The 21410-nt window shown below is 40.0% G+C and overlaps 1 long non-coding RNA gene across 1 annotated transcript in view; it reads right to left on the bottom strand.

Moving 5' to 3' along the window:
* The window catches only part of LOC116741838, a 115519-nt gene that overhangs the window by 82724 nt on the left and 11385 nt on the right, over positions 1-21410 (bottom strand). The window contains exon 2 of the long non-coding RNA XR_004346289.1: positions 18885-19023. This is a non-coding gene — a long non-coding RNA (uncharacterized LOC116741838). The remainder of the gene's footprint in view (positions 1-18884; positions 19024-21410) is intronic.

The following is a 21410-nucleotide window of genomic DNA, read 5'->3' as shown; positions in this document are numbered from 1 at the left end:
TGAGAGGTTTATAATTACCTTTTGCAAACAGAACATTAAATTATTATACAGTGGAATCCTCTAGTTTCTTGGACACAAGATGGCCTTCTCTTGCTAGTGAATGAATGTGCCTATCTCTATAAGTACACATATGTACTTTGGAAATCAACCCTATTAGCTTGAAGTTATTGATCAATTTTGGTAGATTACTGCAATAGATTCTTAAAGTGCTTTAAGATTAAGAGATGTGCTTGGCTTTCTTCTGTCATGTATCTCAAAGGAAAACCATGAGACGAGACACACAATGAAAAACAGCAGGTAATACCATATGAGACTCCTTATTAAAAACATAAAGTGCCTTTCACTCCTTCTTTTATTAAGTCTACTTTTCAAGCTAAATGGGGGTTAGGTGAGGCGATTATAATACAAGTCACATCTAACTATTTCATTATCCATGTCCTACAGCAAGATAGCCCCCAGAATACCTTTGAAAGCTCCAGAGTGATGGCAGCAGGTTGAATATAATGAACAATGTTACAAATGCGGACATGAGAAGGCAGGACTGGTGGGGATGGAATCTCCTATAAATTGCGAGGCTGTAATTACTGAACACTGGCTAGGTCTCAGGTGACTCTGAACACTGGAAACCATCTTTAGCGGATTATGTTTTTCTCAGCTAGTTAAAATGAAGCTAGTCAGAAGGACTGCAGTTTATAAGGCATAATAGTGTATGTCTTACCAAGCAAGGGTACGGTCGGCTTTTATTACTCTAATTTTTGTCTAGTTTCTAAGACCATTCCACTGGGCATCATGCACCTGAATTAAAATTGGATTGAAAAATATTTTTGTATTCTTCTATCCTAGGGTTAAATTGCTATAAGTTTTATTTTCAAAGAAGTGAGCAGTCTAATTTTTGGTGGAGGGGACGCCAGCTTTATGAGTCGGCACTTTTTCTAAATATCTTATTTGAAAAGATCACTAAATTAAAGATGGAAGGAAGGGAAATGCATGAAGAGAGAGGCAAGGAATGAGTGGGAAAGGGGGAAAAGTATAAATGATAGTTACGATGAAACGTTGTGATGGAAACCGGCATAATCAGATCCATTTCCTTGATTCACCTTATCCATTTAACCCAAAACAACAAGAAAAATGAAAGCTGCTGACAATGCCCACTTTAATCTATTTTGATCCCTGGTCCAAATTTTAGAAGGCAGGGGAGTTAGTACAGATTTATTAACGAGCTTGAATTAACTCTGTTAGCTGGCCTCATGCATGGATAAACCAGAATCCAGGTGAGCATAAACCTGTTTTCTTGCCCTGGATCCTACCTGGATAAAATTCAGTTCATTTCAATTCAGAGAACACAGCTCAGGCAAGACCACACCCAGCAGGACAAACGCAGGCCTGCTATAAATCACAAAACAGCCTCTACCCTTATCACCCATCCTTTGGTAATATGGGAATCTGGTTAAAGAGAACACCATAGCATGGAGATCAATGTCACAAAAAGCACAACCTAAGGAGGATGTGTGGAAGAGGGTGCTGTTACCAGGGAGTTAGTCCCAGGCCACCAATCCCTCACTGGTCCCTGTGAGCAGCATGGAAAGGCAAATCACCATCTCCATTCATTGCCTTTGCTTTGGCATCCCCTGATGTTGTCACCTCAATTTCTCCTCCCACCTTCTGTTCCCTCAGTTACTGCCCCTGGCCCAGAGCCTGAGGTCCCAGGCATGGGCCCAGCTGACCACAGCCCAGTGGCACATCCCCACTTCTGTTAGCTGCTAAGGTGAGAGTGCCCAGCCACACACTGACGCAAAGAAGCAGTAGGCAAGTGAGCATAGGTGTGCCAGCTGGTAGGGGTTCTCCCTCACGTGGTCTTACAAATGGTGTCAGTGTCCAGATGACTTCAGCCCATCCCAGAGGTGCTCTGTGACAGTCCCCACACAGGCCTACGCCTTCCTGCATCTCTACTGGTGGGGGTAGGTTCTCTGGCTGAGGAGCAAACTTAGTCTGGGCTCAGAGCAGGCCATGAGGTTCAGGAGTGACCCTCAAGATGGGGGTTAGGAGTCAGAGGATAACCACATCAGTTTCCTCAGCCCTCAGAGCTCTAAAGGATGCTCCGCAGTCTCTCATGGGGTCCCCAGTGGGGGCCCACAGCAATGACATTCTCAGCCTTCCTGTCTTGCCTCATAATGTCCTAGGATCACTTCCTAAATAAACTACTTAACTTGAACCACCGTCTCCAGGTCTGCTTTACATGGAACACCATCGAAGACCCTTGGCATTGCAGCTACATCCCACCCAAACTAGAGCTGCTCCTGACCCCAAAGACCCATCTCTGATCTCCCAAGGAAGCAAAAGATGCCCTTTGCTCATCAAATGGCTGCTTCTACCAGGACAAAGCCAATTGTTCCACCAGACCGAATACAGGGGAAACTGCAGCGAGCTGGGGCAGAGTAGGCTCCTCCAAAGTAACTTCCTCTTAAGAGAGTGGTGCCTTTGGGTCCTTGCTCCAGTGCTGGCATTTCACTCCTGAGTGATGTAATCCAAAATTCACTGCCCTCAGAGGGGAACAGTAAATGCTGTTGAGTGACTTACAGTGTGCTGCCCTAGATTTCACTGCATTGTGAAATTTGGAAAAAGATTCGCTTTAAGCCTGAATATAAGATATGAATAATGTAACTGCACTTTACCACAATTCTGTTACTGCACCACCGTAACAATCAGAAAAATAGAACCCAGTGCGCCTTGCCATCCCCAGTGGCCTCCAGCAATCCAGTTTCCCATTCAGGTCCTTGTTTCTTTATTAGTAAAGTCCAAATGTAATGTTTTGCAGAATAAACATGCTATATGTGCTGAATTGAATAGATGGCCATGGGTCTTTCTCTGACTATGGTATGTGGCAAAATGGTCTATGGTGATAGACTCTGGTGGGATGTTTCTGGATCCTGTCCATGAGGCTGAATCACTGGCTAGAAGTTCTGCCTGCAGGAAACATAAGAGTCCAAGGGGATGTGTGACAGGAGCAGAAGCACTGGGGTGAGCAACCATAGGCTATGAGATGTACAACTGGGTTAGAGGAGTCAGTTAAGGAACTAGACCCAGGCCAGTTCAAAGACCCTCTCCCCCTTGGGATCTGAGCAGGCTTAAGGGAGGGCTGCACTACCTGTTAATCAGGGTAAGAGGGGAGGGGCCCTCTTTGCAGCTTCATCTTCTCTGTTTCAGTAAGAAGAAAGATCCCCCTGCCCCCTGCTGTATCACAAACCCCCGATGGAATGAAGGATCAAACACTGGATTAAGGAATTACCAGAACCACTACCATTCTGAGGCTGCCATTACTGAGGATCCCTGCAAATCTGGGAAGTGGGCCAGTTTCATCCTCAGCTTCCTCAACTACTCTTCTTTAAGGCCCCCTCTTCAAGCCTTGGCATACTCAGTGCCCCTCTACCTCATCCCTATCCCCAAGCTCCTGGATCAGGATCATAGAATTTCAGAGTTACTCACTGAGCAGCTACTAAGCTCTGTGTCAGTAAAAATACACAGTCCCTGACTTCATAGAAATTCTGTCTACTGGGGAAGACAACATTAATCAAAGGCTCACACTAATAAATGCTACATGGCACGCATGGAAGAGGTTGTGAAGAGTCTGCTGTCATAAGAAGTACAATGAGGAAACCGCTTAACAGAAGTCAGAGAGAACTGAGCAGGTGATGGCTGAACTGAATTCTCAAAGAAAATTAGGTGCTAAGAAGTGAAGGAGGACTTCCCTGGTGGCACAGTGGTTAAGAATGGGCCTGCCAATGCAGGGGACACGGGTTTGAGCCCTGGTCCGGGAAGATCCCATATGCCTCGGAGCAACTAAACCCGCATGCCACAACTACTGAAGCCCGTGCGCCTAGAGCCCGTGCTCCAGAACAAGAGAAGCCACAGCAATGAGAAGCCCGCGCACCACAATGAAGAGTAGCCCCCACTCGCCGCAACTAGAGAAAGCCCACACACAGCAACGAAGACCCAATGCAGCCAAACAATAACTAAATAAATGAATAAAAATTAAAAAAAAAAAAAAAGAAGTGAAGGGCTAGGAGCAGGATGTGGCATGGGGATGAAGAAGAGCATTCCAGGCAGAGGTAACTACATGTGCAAAGGTCCTGTGGCTAAAGCGGTGGGAAGTCACTGAAGTGTTAAGAAGTGGCCAGAGGAGAGAGTTGGGTGGAGAAAGAACCTACTCAGATTTGTGTTAATAAGACTACATTGGCTGATGTATGAAAAATGCCTGGAAAGAGCAAGAGGGGATGCAGACAAAGCAATGGGCAGGCTACTGCAGTGGCCTGGAAGAGAGGTTAGTGGCATGATGTAGGGGAGTGGCAATAGGGTTAGAGCCACAAAAACATTTTTGAGATAAATTAAGGAGGTAAATAAGTGGGACTTGGTGATGGATCAGAAATGAGGACTGAAAAAGAGGCAGTAGAAAGGGTTCAGGCTTGCATAACTGGGTGGATGGTGGGGCCACTCACTGAAACAGAGAACTAGAGAAGATCAAGTTTGAAGGGGAAATTCATGAGTTTGATGTGGATATGATGAGTCTGAGGTGCCTTCCAGACATCTAAGTAGAAATGACAACTTGACAGTGAACTAATGAATCTGGAAATCATCTACTACAAGTCTTCTGAATGTAAGAGTCTCTTCTACCACACTCCCTGTGGATGATTGCCTAACCTCATCTTGTACATTCATTCCCATAAGGCATCTCAGTCCAGTGCTAGATGGTTCTTACAGAAGGAGAGCATTTTTCATGCTACTTCCAAATCTACAAATCCCACTCTTGCCCTGATTCCACCCTTCTCAGACACCCAAAGTGAAAACAGCCTAGCTTCTCTTCCATAGGATACATAAAGGTGGTTAGCATGGATCTCCTCCCCTAGGCAAAGTCTTACAGCCTGTAGATGTTCTCTGTTCTTTCATGTTTACGCTGCTCCATAATTTCTGACCCTCCACCATCTTAGTTGCTATTCTCTGACTGGATTCCATTTGGTTGACCTGTTTCATAAATGTTCTGTCCCTTCCCCCCCGACTTTGCTCCCCAGCAAGTCTGTCCCCTTAAGGCTCTGTTCTTGACAGTCATGATTTCAGCACAAGTCTAAGAGGGCACAACTATACACAAAGGTCGGATGTTACCTTTTTTTCCAGATGAATCACAAATATCTACAAAGAATTTGTTATAATCATCTATAAGGAATCCTAGGGACATGATCCCCTAAGTTTTCCAAACAGCCATTGGAATGTACCTGCTCAGCTGAGTCCCTTGAATTAGAGGTTCTAATTCTTTGAGGAGCCTTGAACTCCTTTGAGAATCCAATGAAAGCTGTGCACCCACCCACAAAACGCATGTATGCACATCCATAAAGAATTCCACATGAGATGCGGAGGTCAGTGTTCTTCTGAAGTCTGTCTCTGGAACCAGGCTTAGAGTTCCATATTTCCATTTAAATTCCTCCTACAGCATCCTCTCCCCCAACCCTCTAGCATATTTACTCCATTTCTCTCAAGCTAAGGGTCCAGGCACAAAACTAAATCCATGACTATCATACAATTGGAACTTGGAGAGACAATTTCATTAGCTCTAAGAAAAGATTCTGCCTTGCTGAGCACCGTGTCACTGAAGCCCAAATCTTCTTCATGGAAAATACTAAGCAAAATCAGCTTTTTGTTTCTCACCATGCAACAAGAACCCACATATCTAAAGTATCTTGCTACATTAAGTGACCTTCCCACAGCACCTTCAAAGTGTTTGAATTTCCTTGAGAACTTTTCAAAGGTCTAGTTGGAGTAGAGGAGGTTTTAATTACTGAGAATTGGGTAAACATGCCTTCAGAAAAAGCTGTCTCTCTGGATAGAATCATTCAACTGGAATGAAAGCTTATTAAGACTGTGGCTACAGCTCCATTTCTTTTATAGCATGAAAAAAACAGCTGATTTCAATCTCCGGTGCCTCGATCAGATAGTCAAATAAGTTAAGTGACAAAGGAGGTTGAAAACATCTTAGAACTCTGTGAAGCATGTGTACTAAGCATGATTACATAATGTTTTAGCAACCTACATTCACGGTTGCTATTCACTCAGGCTGGAGGAGATTGAGAAGCTACGATTAGGGGTAATGCCTTGTCTTTTTTGTTGTTGTTTTTTACAAAACATTGTACAAGCACATGTGTATGTGCATGTTCTTTTTTTTTTAACATTTATTGAAGGTCTACTGTGGGCAATGTGAGGTACTCAAAGATGAATTAGATGTCATTAATGATAATCTTTTATATTCTGGTTGGGGAGATAAGACTCAAATGCAGTACAATTGTTTCAAATCAAATGCTATAGGTATTCAGAAAAGGAGAAGAGTTCTTTCACAGGAGATTTACCTTGTTTGAAAATTAGATATTCTTGGGACTTCCCTGGTGGTCCAGTGGTAAAGAATCCGCCTTCCAGTGCAGGGGACGCTGGTTCAATCCCTTGTCAGGGAACTAAGATCCCACCAAGCCGCGGGGCAACTAAGCCGGGGCGCCACAACTACTGAGTTCCCATGCCTCAGTGAGAGAGCCTGCATGCCACAAACTACAGAGCCCACGCTCCCTGGAGCCTGCACGCCACAACTAGAGAGAGAAAAAACCCTCATGCCACAACTAGAGAGAAGCCCCCATGCCACAACGAAGAAAATAGAAAAAAGAAATTTAGATATTCTTTCATTTGTGATTAGCAAATGAATTGCCCCAATTCTTCATTTTTTTAATCAATCAAAAGCCTTGGGAGGGAGGGGAGGAGGAACAAAACAAAAAATTTAGTAAAATACCATCTATATGTCCTAATGAAGTTGATATCCCTCAGCTAAATAAATAAACCAAAAATTGAAAATAAGTAGTATCTACACATTTAGTATTCACCTACAGGCATGAGCTGAAATTATATGGGAACTAAAATCTAGCACTACTCATGTTAATAGAGGGCACAGTTTTTGCCAAATTCATTCCTAACGATATTTCACTGAAAATAACAAAATTGCAGCAAAAACCCACACTAACAGGCCCCGCAATAAAGATACGATGTAATTGACTCCTTCCCTCCACCCAACCCTGTTCTCAGATCTGGTCGGCTACTGTCCTTCTATGAGGAGGGAAGGAATGGAGTGGAATGAGAAGGGGAACATGGTTTCCTGGAAGTAGCAGGCAGCCTCTTCCTGGGAGGGAGGGAGGAGGAGAGTGGTTCCCTGGATCCCCAGGGTTCTCCTGGCTCAGTCTCCCCAGATGAGGCCAATGAAATGGGCACAAATTAACCAGGGGATTTCCTGGAATTGCTGCTGCTGTCAGAGAACTCATAGCCTTTCATAGAATGCTGGATCACTGCCAGTGATACAGCTTAAGTCAGAGAGGACAACCATCACTAGGTGGCATCACGCTGCAAGTGGGATGCAGACAGATTTGGATCCCTCAGCTAAATCCCACAAACTCTGTGCAGCTAGCTGAACAAGCTCTCCACCCTCGCTTTATTAAGCTCATGATATCTTGAACCTTCACTCTATAGAACTGAATATTTTGGACCCCACTTATCAGGTTTGGGCAGGGTTTTACTTGGTGCAATATCTTCTAGGTCATCGTTTTTATCCAAAAACAAATTTATGAAAAGGTCAGCTATAGCTTGTAGGAATGATGAACAACTCAAACAGAAACTGAAATCTGCAATATTTTATGAAGGAGCTTTGGAGGCAAGAAACAATATTGAATGAGAAGTGTACAAATATGAAAGTTTCATTTTATTCAGGTTTTTAAACCATGTCTAGGCATTTCAAAAGTCTGCCATTATAAGCTCTAAAACATTCAAAAGCAACCATTATCTGAAAACACAGCTTAAGAAAAGAAAACATTAGTGGGAGGGTGTAGGGCGCGGCCGGATAGCCATTACGCATGCACTAAGTATGCCGCTAGGGCGTATGCACCTAATATGCTAATCAGGTTTTGAAGCAGTGGCCTATCCAAAGTCCGGCTTGCGAAATGCGATAACCATACGGACGAATCAGGGACTTACACGAGTCCTTAAGCCCTTACATAAGCAGACAGGCTCGAGCGTACGGGGTCTTCCTTCCATCCGCCCGAAACCAAGCTGTACTCCAATAAAGTGTGATGCGAGAATCTAGCGTGTGGTGATTCGTCATTCTGCTGGTCAGAAGCGGCTCGCCGCAGGAGGGAGGGAGACGCAAGAGGGAAGAGATATGGGAACATATGTATATGTATAACTGATTCACTTTGTTATAAAGCAGAAACTAACACACCATTGTAAAGAAATTATACCCCAATAAAGATGTTAAAAAAAAAAAACATTAAAATCATGGGGCAAATTTTAATTCTATAAAACCAAGATCCCAGATATCCTAAAGAGATTGTGCCCAGGGGATACATACATACACACACACACACACACACACACACACACACACACACACACACACCCTCAAGCCAGATTTCATGTGCTCATGAAGTGTAGTTTCCTAATCTTTGAAATTTCAAGGTGTGTATTTTACCTTAGTGGTAGAACTAGTTAATTCAATAACTATTTAGGTAGCACCAACCAAACCATTTAAACATTGTAACCAGAAATTTTTATATAAAGATTTTAAAAATTGAATGAAAACAAAAGATCACCACCCATGTCGATCCTACTTTGCCTACTGACTGCACTGCAGTTTATCTACAGATTTGCTTCTCCTTCTCACCCGTTCCCCCAACACACACAACATCAATGCAGCTTAGTGCTATAGGCAAAGCAACTAAGTAACAGCCCAGAGCAGGTAGGAAATGTGATTAGAGTTATTTATAAAGTATTACCCCTGGGTTATTTTTTAAGAAACCTCTTTTCATAGAGCACAGACTTGTGGTTGCCAAGGAGGAGGGAGGGAGGGAGAGGAGGGATGGATTGTGAGTTTGGGATTAGTAGATGCAAACTATTATATGTAGAATGGATGAACAACAAGGTCCTACTGTATAGCATGGGGAACTATATTCAATATCCTATGATAAGCCATGATGGAAAAGAATATGAAAAAGAATATATATATATTATATATATATATATAACTGAATCACTTTGCTGTATGGCAGAAATTAACACAACATTGGAAATCAACTATACTTCAATTTAAAAAAACCTCTTCTGTTATCAAACAATGAGGTATCAGAGGTATAAAGAAGGGTCCTGCTAGCGTACCATGAAGGATTCTGTTAATGTACTGATGAGAACTTTGACATAGCTAACGAAGACTTCAACATTTGAAGGAATAGAAACATTTCTTATTAGTGCTTAAGATGAGCATTTCTGGTGACTGAAAAACTTGAACCTCCTCACTAGCTTCCGCGGCTCTTGTGACTACATCACTCAGTCAAGAGCACTGCAAGAACTATGTGGCCACCCTTTTTGCACCATCTGGTACACTGCAGTTCTGAGAAAGGGGAGTTAATTGGCTATATCTGAGCAGTCACAAGATTTATAGGTTTGATTATCCAAAAGAGATGCTTTTACCCTGATATATATGGCGTTTTCATTGTGGTATTAATAATAATAAAAGCATGCCAAATGAATGAAAAAGCATCATTATAAAAGAGATTTGTTTGTGCAGTGAAACCATATGGGTGGCTCGTGGTTCCCACAATGAAGATGTAACTATTTTCATATACAAGTTATTAGCTCAAGTTGTTCTTTATTATACAATAACTCTACTCCTATAGCAACAGAGTCGTAGAAGAAAAATAATTATGCCTGGGTGTGACGTGCCAGATGTTTTTAAAGTAGAGGTGGCAGTTTAATTCTAAGCCAGTTTAAATGGTTAGATAAAAGCAGTCCCAGAAAAAAAAAAAAAATTTCTTCTAGACCAGCACTATCCAAAAGGAATATATGCAAGTACATATCTAATTTTAAATTTTCTGGTAGCCACATTTTTCAAAAGTAAAAAAAATAAGGGAGCTTGATTTTAATAGCATGTCTTAACCCAATGTATCTAAAATATTGTTTCAATGCGAAATTAGTATAAGAATTTATTAATGAAATATTTTACATTCTTTTTTCCTATTAAGTTTTCTAAATCTGATGTGTATTTTATACTTACAGCACATCTCAGTTCAGACTAGCTGAATTTCAAGTGCTCCATAGCCACATAGAGCTAGTCGCTACCATAATGAACAGCACAGTTCTAGACTTTTTCCTTACTTACATTTAGAACTATAGTTAATCCCTTCCATGCATTTTATAAAAATATTCGGAGAAGATGACTCTGGCAAGGCTCTCCACAATCCGTTAATCACTCAGAAATATCTGCATGTGTCTTCTTCACAGCGGGCAGCTGAGTACTTTCATTCAATCAAGACGATCACAGTTCTAAGTTCAACCCAGAAAACATATTTTTAAAAAACTTTTAAAATCCTGGAGTCCAGTGACTATGCCTTGGTTACTTTGTCTATCTATAGGAAGGAGGAAAAGCCAGAGATCAGAGGAGGCAAAGCTCTACGTGGCGTGTTCCACATCCTTACCTAGCTGTGGGAGGGAGAAGCATGTTGCATGCAGTTGTAGTGAAAATTAAAAGGAATAATGTGTGAAACGCATCAGGTCCCTCAAATGTTGGCCTAGTCGGGAATTACCAAAGGAAGAGAAGGCTCTGTCCCTGCCCTCAAGCTCTAGATGTAACTGGATCCAGAGTAATAGGACAGAAACCATGACACTGGAAGAACCCAAACAGAGCCCAAGGAAGCGAAAGGCTGGGTTAAGCCACAGAATGTTTCTAGGTGTGGATACATGTGGTGTTGTCTGCCACTAACCCCTAACTCCTAATCTGCCCATGGAACACTTACTTGTGGATGAAATTAAGTGGGTTTTTGTTCATGTGTTTGTTTTCAAGTAAGCATCAGCCTTGATGCTTTTATGATGCCATAAAAGAGCAACTTGCAGCCTGAGATGGAAAGGAGAAGAGGTCTGGAAGAGGGAAGAATTGTCCCACTTTTTTTTGCCTAGGAGATGGTACTAAGTTCACCAAATGCGTGGGTGTGTCTTTTCTTTGTGCTTTACCTGAAAGTCATCTCTTACTCCCTGTCTACTACCTGTTGCCAGCATACAGAACTCAGGCCTGGGGAAATGGCCCAGCTTTGCATGCCCTGAAGACCTCTCTGCTGGTGAGGCAATGCAGAATAAAGGGAATTCATAAATTCTGCATGTTTGCCAAATGTGAATGGTGCAAATTCAGCTGAGTTAATAATAAAAGGCTATGAGAGAGATGAGTCAGATAGGGTTGAAAAGAAGAATTGGGATAAGGCTCATGCCCTGTTCTGTCATAACGGTATTTCTCCCAGCTACCTGTGCTCTGGAGTTAGCTCACAACCAAGACCTTTTATGCTCTCCCCATGAGACAGAGCTCATGGAAGAAATAATTCAACCAATTCCAACTAGAAACACAGCAAGTGGGGTGCTATCAGTGCCTTCGTCAGTTCAGACTGCATAACAAAAGTATCATAGAGTGGGTGGCTCAAAGAACAGACATTTATTTCTCACTGTTCTGGAAGCAAGAAATCCTAGACCAAGTCACCAGTAGATTCAGTGTCTGGTGAGAGCCTGCTTCTTCATTGCAGCCAACTTCTCACTGTGTCCTCATGGCAGAAAGAGGGCTAGAGAGTTCTCTTGGTTCTCTTTTATAAGGGCACTAATCCCATTTGTGGAGACTCCACCCATGACCTAATTACCTCCCAAAGGCTCCATCTCCTAAAACCATCACATTGGGGGTTTGGATTTCAACATATGAATTTTGGGAGGACACAAACGTTCAGTCCATAATAATCAGTAATCCCCAAGGATATAAGCTCCCTGAAGACAAAGCTTTTGTTTGTCTTGATAACCAGTGCCTAGGCTTAAAAGACACTTTAAAGGTGCTTAATAGTAAGTGCTTAAATATTAATTGAATAAAGGAAGAAAGGGAGACCAACAACTGTGGGTTTGGAGTATCAAGGCTGGCTAACATTTTAATGTCCCCAGAGGCAAGACAAAGGACCAATCAAAACCTACCAAGGCCAAAGCCAAGGCCAAGCATGAGAGCAGATGGGAGAGAGGTCCATGTAGGCACTACAGAAAGAAATGCAGACTAGAAGAAATTTGGGAGCTATCATTCCCAGCTTTTAAATACAAGTAAATTCATCTCATTTGTGGATCAATTTTTTTCCACTTTTCCTCTATTGATTTATCACTTTTGTTAAGAATCTACCCTGAACTCTAATCCCTTTACTTTCAGAAGGCTAATCTTAAATTCAGCCCAGAGGTCATTTTTAGTTACTCTTAATCATACTATCTTCCAACAAGCTAAATAAGTTCTCTCCATCTTTGATGTTTATGGTGTTCAAATATTTGTAGACCATTATGACATCTCCCACTAGTTGCTGCTGAGTGAGGCTTTAAGGATTAGAAACATTTAGATCCTTTAAACCCGGAAAATGCCTCAAATCAATGCTCCCATTACTCTAACCATTTCTGACGCTCTTCTTGAGGGTGTCTTCAGGGTCACTGTACATCTCTACACCACTAAGTCTGCAGCTCAATTTGATGTACCAAAGTCATATAATGACATATTTTTCTTGGATCATCTGCATCAAAATACCCCAAGAGTAATTATTTAAAATCAGATTCTTCGATCATACAACCAAACCTAATGAATCAGAATTTCTGGGAGGTGGGTCCAGAAATTCAAAATGTTAACAAGACACAGATTTTTTTGGACACACTGAACCTTGAGAGTCATCTACAAAAAGTCATTACTGAGAAATTCTTAACATAAAATATGAATACCTTTCATATATATGTGCCTAGTATTTGTGACCATCCCACAAGTTAAGGCAATAGGGAGAAAGCAGAAAGGATCTCAGACATTCAAGACAGGAGACAAGCAACTTTGGCTATATTACTTGTAGTATTTTTCTCCATTACAACTTTCAGCTACTCTTTTGTTTATTTCAAGTTTGTGGAATTGGATTAATCACATTCTGGCTTTTTATGACATACTTTGATCATTGGTTCCTGTGGCTCTTATTTATTTGTTTGTTTGCTTGCTTGCTTATTTTAAATATAATGAACACCAGTGATCCCACAGCCTAACATAGAAATTAGAACATTTACAATAACTTGCATCCTCCTGTGTGATCTTTTATCTCTTGTCTCTCTGTCCCAGTTCTCCTTACTATATAGTCTACAAGTGCAAATTCAGGGGCTGGCAGGGTTTATGCTGGGATATTTTATAAGGTTCTTCCTTCCTACTGAAAAAACTTTTTTGAAAAAAAAAGAAGCACATAAATTATTCAATTTGGATAGAACATAGAGGCTTTAAAGGGAGAGGAAGCCTGAAAAATAGTCTAAAGTCAGATTACCAAGAACTTATGCTATACTAATGAATTTGGACTGTCATTTTAATAGTGTGAAGTCACTGTGTATTTGATTGTTCTTCAGGAAGATTCACTAATCAGTAGTACATAGGCGTGGAAATGAAGAGAAACAATAAGCCGAACAATGGCTAATAAGCTGTGTTTTCAACAAACGAGCATTAAGTGTCTACTGTGTGCCAGGTGCAGCGCTAGGCTCCAGGGAAACAAAGATGGTTTCTGCCCTCAAAGATCTCACAGTCAGTTGGAGAGACAAATAAATTCACCCAAGTGCCTTAAATGAAATGAGAGAAATCTATACAATGGAGAAGTGAGACCCGAAGGATGAAGATTCGATTCCATCAGAGAAATGAGGAATATCAGGAAAAGTTTTCACAGAGAAGGTCGTATTGGAGCTGAGTCTTGAAAGATGATTTTGAAAGAACTCTAAATAAAACAAAAACTTGAGTCTCAGATACAGGATTGGAAAAGGACTAGTGTCAGTGCCTTTTAATCCAAATTCTACCTAATGTTCACTTGGTTTCTAGAACTTCACTATTATACGTGTAAGCGTGTTGAAGCCAGGAGTCACGTGATTCAGTCTCAACAGTGCACAGTCAATGAACCACTGTTCAGCAACCAGAGTATGTTCAAAATCACTCAACCTCTTTGGACTGCATGTGAAGAGGAAATATAATCCACAGTTACATGTTTTTTAAAACTTTAATTTCTTCTCCCATTTATTTTCCTCATACCTTGGAGCACTTTTCATGCCACTCTCCTAGAAACTCTCTAAAAATATCTCCTCCTCCACACCTAGTCAGAGCACTCTGGTTGTTCTACCCTTCCTTCACACTATCATTCTCATTTTGCATCACAAACCCCAAAATTCTGTCCTGGTAATAGCAGAACACTCCTCAGGCAGCAAGGAAGGTAAAGAAACTGCAGGCAAAGCCAAAACTCTTTTTTTGCAGATTAGGGGATGGGAAAGGCTGAGAACACTCTTAGATTATTTAAGGAAAGATAGTTATTAGGCCACTGACAGTTCATTATTATCTTAGTGTTAGGCATAACTACATATTTAAGGATATGATTATTGTTTCTTCTCCTAAGAACCTGAGTTTATCACTCACTACAAAGAAGGGCTGGATTGTAAAGTGACCCTCGTTTTCTTAGCTTCCAAAGCCATTTTCTGCTCAACACCCATTTTACCTGGAATATCCCTTTATCCTTACAAGTCAAGCAACCAGACTCCCTTTCATCAAAGGCAACCTCAAAACCCGTTCTCTCCACATTCTAAGTGAATAACTGGCATGTACAGACACTGAAGTCTTAACTTTGCTCTTATTGTTTCCATTAATTTCAAGACATCAAACCTTCCTTTTCATGACATCTCCTCCATTGACTCAAATGTAAATTATCCTAATTTTGTTGTTGCAATTTTGAGAAATACCACCTTGATTGCTGGCAGTAAAAAAAAAAAAAAACCTTTTCTTCTTTCTTTTTTTAAAAGTCATTCCAAACTTAATACCATCTGTAGCTTAGCCCCTAATATATGAGATTGCCTGTTTTCAAAATACAAAGGTAGAATTATTAAATTTTCTTTTTTTCTTATTGTTCCATTTCCTTGTCAACAGTTAACATCATCAGCTTTTTGGTATTTGTTTTATTTTTCTGCCATTCTAATGGGTATGAAGTAGTATCTCATCATTTTAATTTGCATTTCCCTGTTGACCAATGATGCGAAGCATCTTTTCATTTGTGCCTTTGTCAAACATCTTCGTTGGTGATTTGTTCATTTAAATCTTTTGGTCTTTTTTAATTTTTGAATTTTATTTTATTTATTTTTTTATACAGCAGGTTCTTATTAGCCATCAATTTTATACACATCAGTGTATACATGTCAATCCCAATCACCCAATTCAGAACAATTCAACTTAAGTTTCAAGTATAAGTAGAACCAATTATCTTGAATGAATTATAATTTAATCATTGGCATCAGTCTCTCTCTTCTGAATAGGCTGAAGATGCTCACTTCATTTCTGCCTGTGTTCTAGAGACAGACTTCAGTTCTATATGTGTACATCATTTCTGCATGCACTATAGATTATTTTTTTTTTAAAGACATCTTTATTTTATTTTATTTTATTTTTTGGTCATGCCATGCAGCATGTGGGATCTTCATTCACTGACCATGGATCAAACCCGTGTCCTCTGCATTGGGAGCATGGAGTGTTAACCAGTGGACCGCCAGGGAAGTCTCATGTACTATAGATTCTTATTGTTAGAAATTACATATTTATATATTTTGTGCCCATTAACATAGATTTATAATTAATATATTATGCATTTGTCTTTTAAATCATATAGGAAACCAAAAAAATAAGTTACAAACCAAAAATGCAATAATACTGGCTTTTATATTTACCTATGTCATTATCTTTACCAAAGTTCTTTATTTCTTTGCATGGCTTCAAATCACTGTTCTTTCATATCAGCTTGAAGGACTCCCTTTAGCATTTCTTATAGGGCAGGTCCACTAGCAATGAAATCTTTCAGCTTTTGTTTATTAGGGAATGTCTTAATTTCTTTTTTTCATTTTTGAAGTATAGTTTTGCCACATATAGAATTCTTGGTTGGCATAATTTTTGCTACCAGCACTTTAAACATATCACCCACTGCTTTCTGCCCTCCATACTTTCTTATGTGAAGACAACTGTTAATCTTATTAAGGATCAGGTGTATGTAACGAATTGCTTTTATGTTGCTCTCTCAGGATTGTCCCTTTGTGTTTAGCTTTTAATAGTTTAGTAATAGATGTCTCAGTGTGGATCTCTTTGGAGTTTATCCTACTTGAAGTTTGTTGAGCTTCTTGGATGTGGAGATTCGTGTCTTTCATCTAATTGAGGGAATTTTCAGCCACTATTTCTTCAAATGTTACTTCTTCCCCTTTCTCTCTCTCTTCTCCTTCTGTAATTCCCATAATGTGTATGCTGAAATACCTGATGAAGTCCCACAAATCCTTAGGATGTGTTCCTTTTTCTTCATTCTTTTTTCTCTTTCTGCTCCTCAGACTTTTTAATTTCAATTGTCCTATCCTCAAGTTTGCTGTTCTTTCTTCCACCTACTCAAATCTGCTGTTGAATCCCTCTAGTGAATTTTTCATTCAACTGTACTTTTCAGCTCCAGAGTTTCTATTTGGTTCATTTTTCTTCTTCTTTTTTTTTTTTTTTGATGTCAATGTTTTATTGATATTCTTTATTTGTTCATACATTGTCCTCCCCATTTTTTTTTTTTTTTGGTTGCTGTTGCTGTTGTTGTTTACTTCTTTATCCATAGTTTCATTTAGATCTTTGATTTAAAGTCTTTGTCTAATAAATCCAATGTCTGATCTCAGGTTCAAGGATGTTTTCTGTCAATTTGTTTCCTGTGAATAAATCATACTTTCCTGTGTCTTTGCATGTCTTGTAATTTTTGTTAAAATTTTCAGTGACATTTTGAACATTATAATGTGATAACTCTGGAAATCAGATTCTCTCTCTCTCCAGGGTTTGCTGTTATTGTTTATTGAGGGCTTCAGTCATCCATTGTTAAGCGATTTTTCTAAGCTGTTTTGGCAAAGACTGTATTTTTTGTCATGTGTGACCCCTCAAGTCTCTGTTTTGTTCTCAGCAGAGAGTCAGTGATCTGACAGAGATTTCCTTAATGCTGAAATTTAGCAATTTCTTTCTCATTAAGTTCTCCCCCAGTTGTTGCAAGTTTTTTTATTAGATTCTAGAGTTCTAGAAAACATGATTCTGTCAGCTTTTACCAACTTAATGCCTGCTTCAGTGGAGGGACCAATTCTTAGAGCTCCCTACTTCACTATTTCTGTGATATCACTCATGCACCTCACTTGTGTATATGCTCTAGATGCACACATCGCTTCTGAATGTGCTCTAAACACATGCTTCTATGTGCCTACTTAGATTTGAATTTGTCTCCAATCATGGAATCTCACAAGGAGCTATAAGTAAGAAGATTGACTCTTCTTAGCTTGCTTATCACTCATTCTGTGGAAAAGAGCAATTCCTTTTATATCTACATATGTTTTTTCCTTTCCATTTGTTTCTCAGAATAGGCCTTAACAATTGCTCTTTGCCAATTTTCCTCTAGAACGACGGACTAAAATTTGTAAAGTAGGCCAAAAAGCAATATGATTCCTTTTTGTTCCAGTCTTTCAGTAATTCCCTATAAGGAATAATGATTTATTTAATGCTTGTAAACCCCTCTGAAGTATGAGGACATTACATATTACTGGGAAGAGGCAAGAGCCGTATGTTAAAAATTAATTGGAGGAAACCACTTGCAGATTGTAATAATGAAACATCCCAAGTTCCAAGGGCACTGGGGACTTCAAGTAAACAAGCCCTCATTAATTTGGCTAATTAGTCACTTGCTGTATTTGCTGGTTTATAAGCGGCACCCTCTTAAGCAGAAAATTGAGCTGTAAAGTGCTAAGAGCCATATAAGTGGTAAAGATGGCATCAGTATCCTACACCTAGGATTTCAAAGCACATCTCATACATTCAAAAATGCATTTAGGAGATGTGCATATTTCAGACTTATCCACATAATCTGAATGGACAGAGGGAAGACAAGAAAACATGTCCTATTCTAATAGATGGCAGAAAAGAGGAAAGGTTCGAAAGAAACTGATGGAAATCACTGTTAAATTTTTTTCCATAAAAGAGGCCAACAGGCTCTTTTAGACTAGACCTCACACACATGGGTAGTACCTTGTGACTGGTCAATATAGAGGAAAGTTTGATTCCTGTGACTGGCAAATGCACAACCCCATATACTCCAACTACTGGAAATCTTGTCTCGACATAATGAGAGGGAGGAAATTAGATATCTCACATAAACTGTGGCAAACCTAGTGAACTATTCTGCCACCCAAACAGAGCCTCAGTTTACTGAGTTGAATGCTTGTGTCTACCAGAGGCAGTGTCTTGCTTTCTCTGACTGAGCTAAAAGATATTGGGAAAGTCTTACTTTCCATTTCCTGTTTATAACAACTTACAATAACACCTTCCCTTCCCTGGCTTCCTGATTAGCAGCTGGAGACTCTCTGGTTCCAATAACATTACATTTATAAGCCAGCTCCCAGGCTGAGTCAGACCTACATTTGGCTAATACAATCCATCATGTATTCAATCTTATTCATTTCAATCACTGAAAAATGTCCTTGATCTTGTCCTTAAACTCTAGTGATCTATTCATTCAAATTCAATTTTAAAAAGTACTAAAACACATACTATATACAAAAGCACTAACAGAGAGAGTACAAAGATGAATACGATTTTTCCTGTCTTAAATGGCTTAAAATTTGCGTCTGCAATGACTGTCATCTGCAGGACAAAGAGCATGTTACTGGTAGTAGAATATAATGGCTAACTTCCTGTCATCTAGGAAACTGAAATAGCTTCCAAATTCCAGACTCACTTAGAAATCCATGATTCCAAATGCATTCATTTAAATGACTCTCATGTAGCACTTGCACTTTTCACCACTGAGTCTGTCCCAGAACGGCTCTCTACTTGCTTTCCAAACAGAGTCCAGGTGGACCAGGGCGGCAGGGGAACTGTGGGAATAAACAGGGCTTATTTAGTTGGTGCAAAGAGCAAACGTAAATATCCTTATTAGCAGGCAAAGAGCTAGAATATATTTTTGAGTGTTGCCAGTGAGTGGAAGAATCAAGCTGCTTTTATCATGCAGTGGTACAAATTAGATATTTATGGGTTTCCTGTGGTGTTCAAGGTGTTGCTCCTTTCCAGTATTTTAGGAAGAAAAGCTTTGTGTTCTAAGAATAGCTTCATTGATGATTCTCCCTTGGGCACAAAGCTATTCTGATCTGGACTAGTAAATTTTATCTGAAGAGCCTGAAACTCTGAGGGAGTCTGAAGTGTACCCTTAGGCTTTGGGGGTTTTTAGTGTTTTTCTTTAACAGCTTTATAGAGATGTGATTCACATACCATACATTTCAAGTGTACAATCCAGTGGTTTGGGGGTATATTTACAGATATGTACAACCATCTCCACAGTCAATTTTAGAATATTTTTATCACCTTGAAAAGAAACCCTGTACCCTTTAACTATCAGTCCTGTATCTTCTTATTCCCCCAGCCTCTAAACCACCACTAATCTACTTTCTGTCTCTATAGATTTCCTTGTTCTAGAAATTTAATATGAATAGAATCCTATAACATGTGGTCCTTTGACTGCCTGATTTCATTTAGCATAACGTTTTTAAGGTTCATACATGTCATAGCATGTATCAGTACCTCATTTTATGGCCAAATAAAATTCCATTGTATGAATATACCATATTTTGTTTATTCATTTGTCGGTTGATGGACATATGGGTTGTTTCTACCTTTTGGTATTATGAATACTACCACTATAAACATTCGGGTAGAAGTTTTCGTGTGGACATATGCTTTAATTTCTCTTGGATATATACATAGGAATAGAATTGCTGGGACATACAGTAACTCTATGTTTAATCATTTGAGGAACTGCCAGACTGTTTTCTAAGGTGGCTGAATCATTTAACATTCCCATTTATAGTCCCAGAAGTGTACAAGGATTCTGATTTCTCCACATCCTTGTCAACACTTGCTATTATTTGACTTTTTATTCTAGTCATTCTACATACTGTATGTAGGGGTATCTCATGATTTTGATTGGCATTTCTCTGATGACTAACAATGCTAAGCACCTTTTCATTTGTTTTTTGGCTATTTGTCTGTTTTCCTTGGAGAAATGTCTATTCAGATCCTTTGTCTATTTTTTAATTGGGTTATTTGCCTTTTTATTGTTGAGTTGTAAGAGTTCTTTATATATTATGGTTATAAATCCCTTATTGGATATATGATTTGTCAACATTTTTTCCCATCCTGTGGGTTGTCTTTTCACTTTCTTGATGGTGTCCTAACATTTTTTGTGGTAATGAAGTTTTGGAGAACCTTTGTAGCAGGGTGTGGCTTTGCAGCATGACCCCAGCAGCATGGGTCAGCTTTTGACATTGCCTAACTCCTTCACCTCCTTCTCTGACATAACCACCTCTGAACCCTCCCACTCATCTCCATACCTTCTCTCTTCTTGCCCATTCAGTTCGGGTCACACTCTCCTTCTTTCTATCATTTAGACACACCTTGTTCCTACATTTGTATCCTGACATTCAGATATCAATTCAAATGTCCTTTCCTCAAAGAGTTCCCCCAATACTGCCCATCTGTATCACCCCTATCTAGTCATTATCATATCCCTTATTTAATTTTCCTCATAACAGATGTCTTGGTTGCTTATTTACTTGTGTAAATACTAAACTATTCCACCAGAATATAAGCTCTATTAGTGTAGGGACTTACCTGTTTTGTTCATTGCTGTATCCTAAGTTCCTAGAATAGTGTCTGCCATATAGCAGGTGCTCAATAAATATTTGTTGAATGGATGGATGAATGAATCCTCTGGCCTAGACATTATGCTAGGGACTAGGGGCAAAAAAGTAAGTAAGACAAATCCCCAAACAGGGGCGGTGTTTCTATAGAAATAAGCCTTGTAGTCAGTGTGCTTGGGGGAGGTATATCAGGGGTCCCCAACCCGCAGGCCATGGACCGATACCAGTCCAAGGCCTGTTAGGAACCAGGTCACACAGCAGGAGGTGAGCGGCAGGCGAGCGAGTGAAACTTCATCTGCCGCTCCCCATCGCTCGCATTGCCGCCTGACCCATCCCCCCAACCACCTGCCGTCCGCGGAAAAATTGTCTCCTGCGAAACTGGCCCCTGGTGCCAAAAAGGTTGGGGAGCACTGCCCTAGAGCATTCTTCTTGCAGCCTCTCTGATGCTTCTCTCTGCCCATACTGCTCACTTCCTCTGCCATCTACAGAGCAGTGAATATATTCACTCCTTGCTTCAGAGTTTGTATCAGAAGTTGACAGTCTTGCTTATGCACGATCAAACCAGTTGT

This window comes from Phocoena sinus, chromosome 1, assembly GCF_008692025.1.
Source record: "Phocoena sinus isolate mPhoSin1 chromosome 1, mPhoSin1.pri, whole genome shotgun sequence".
Classification (NCBI taxonomy): Eukaryota; Metazoa; Chordata; class Mammalia; order Artiodactyla; family Phocoenidae; genus Phocoena; species Phocoena sinus.
This window is presented reverse-complemented; position numbering and strand designations above follow the sequence as displayed.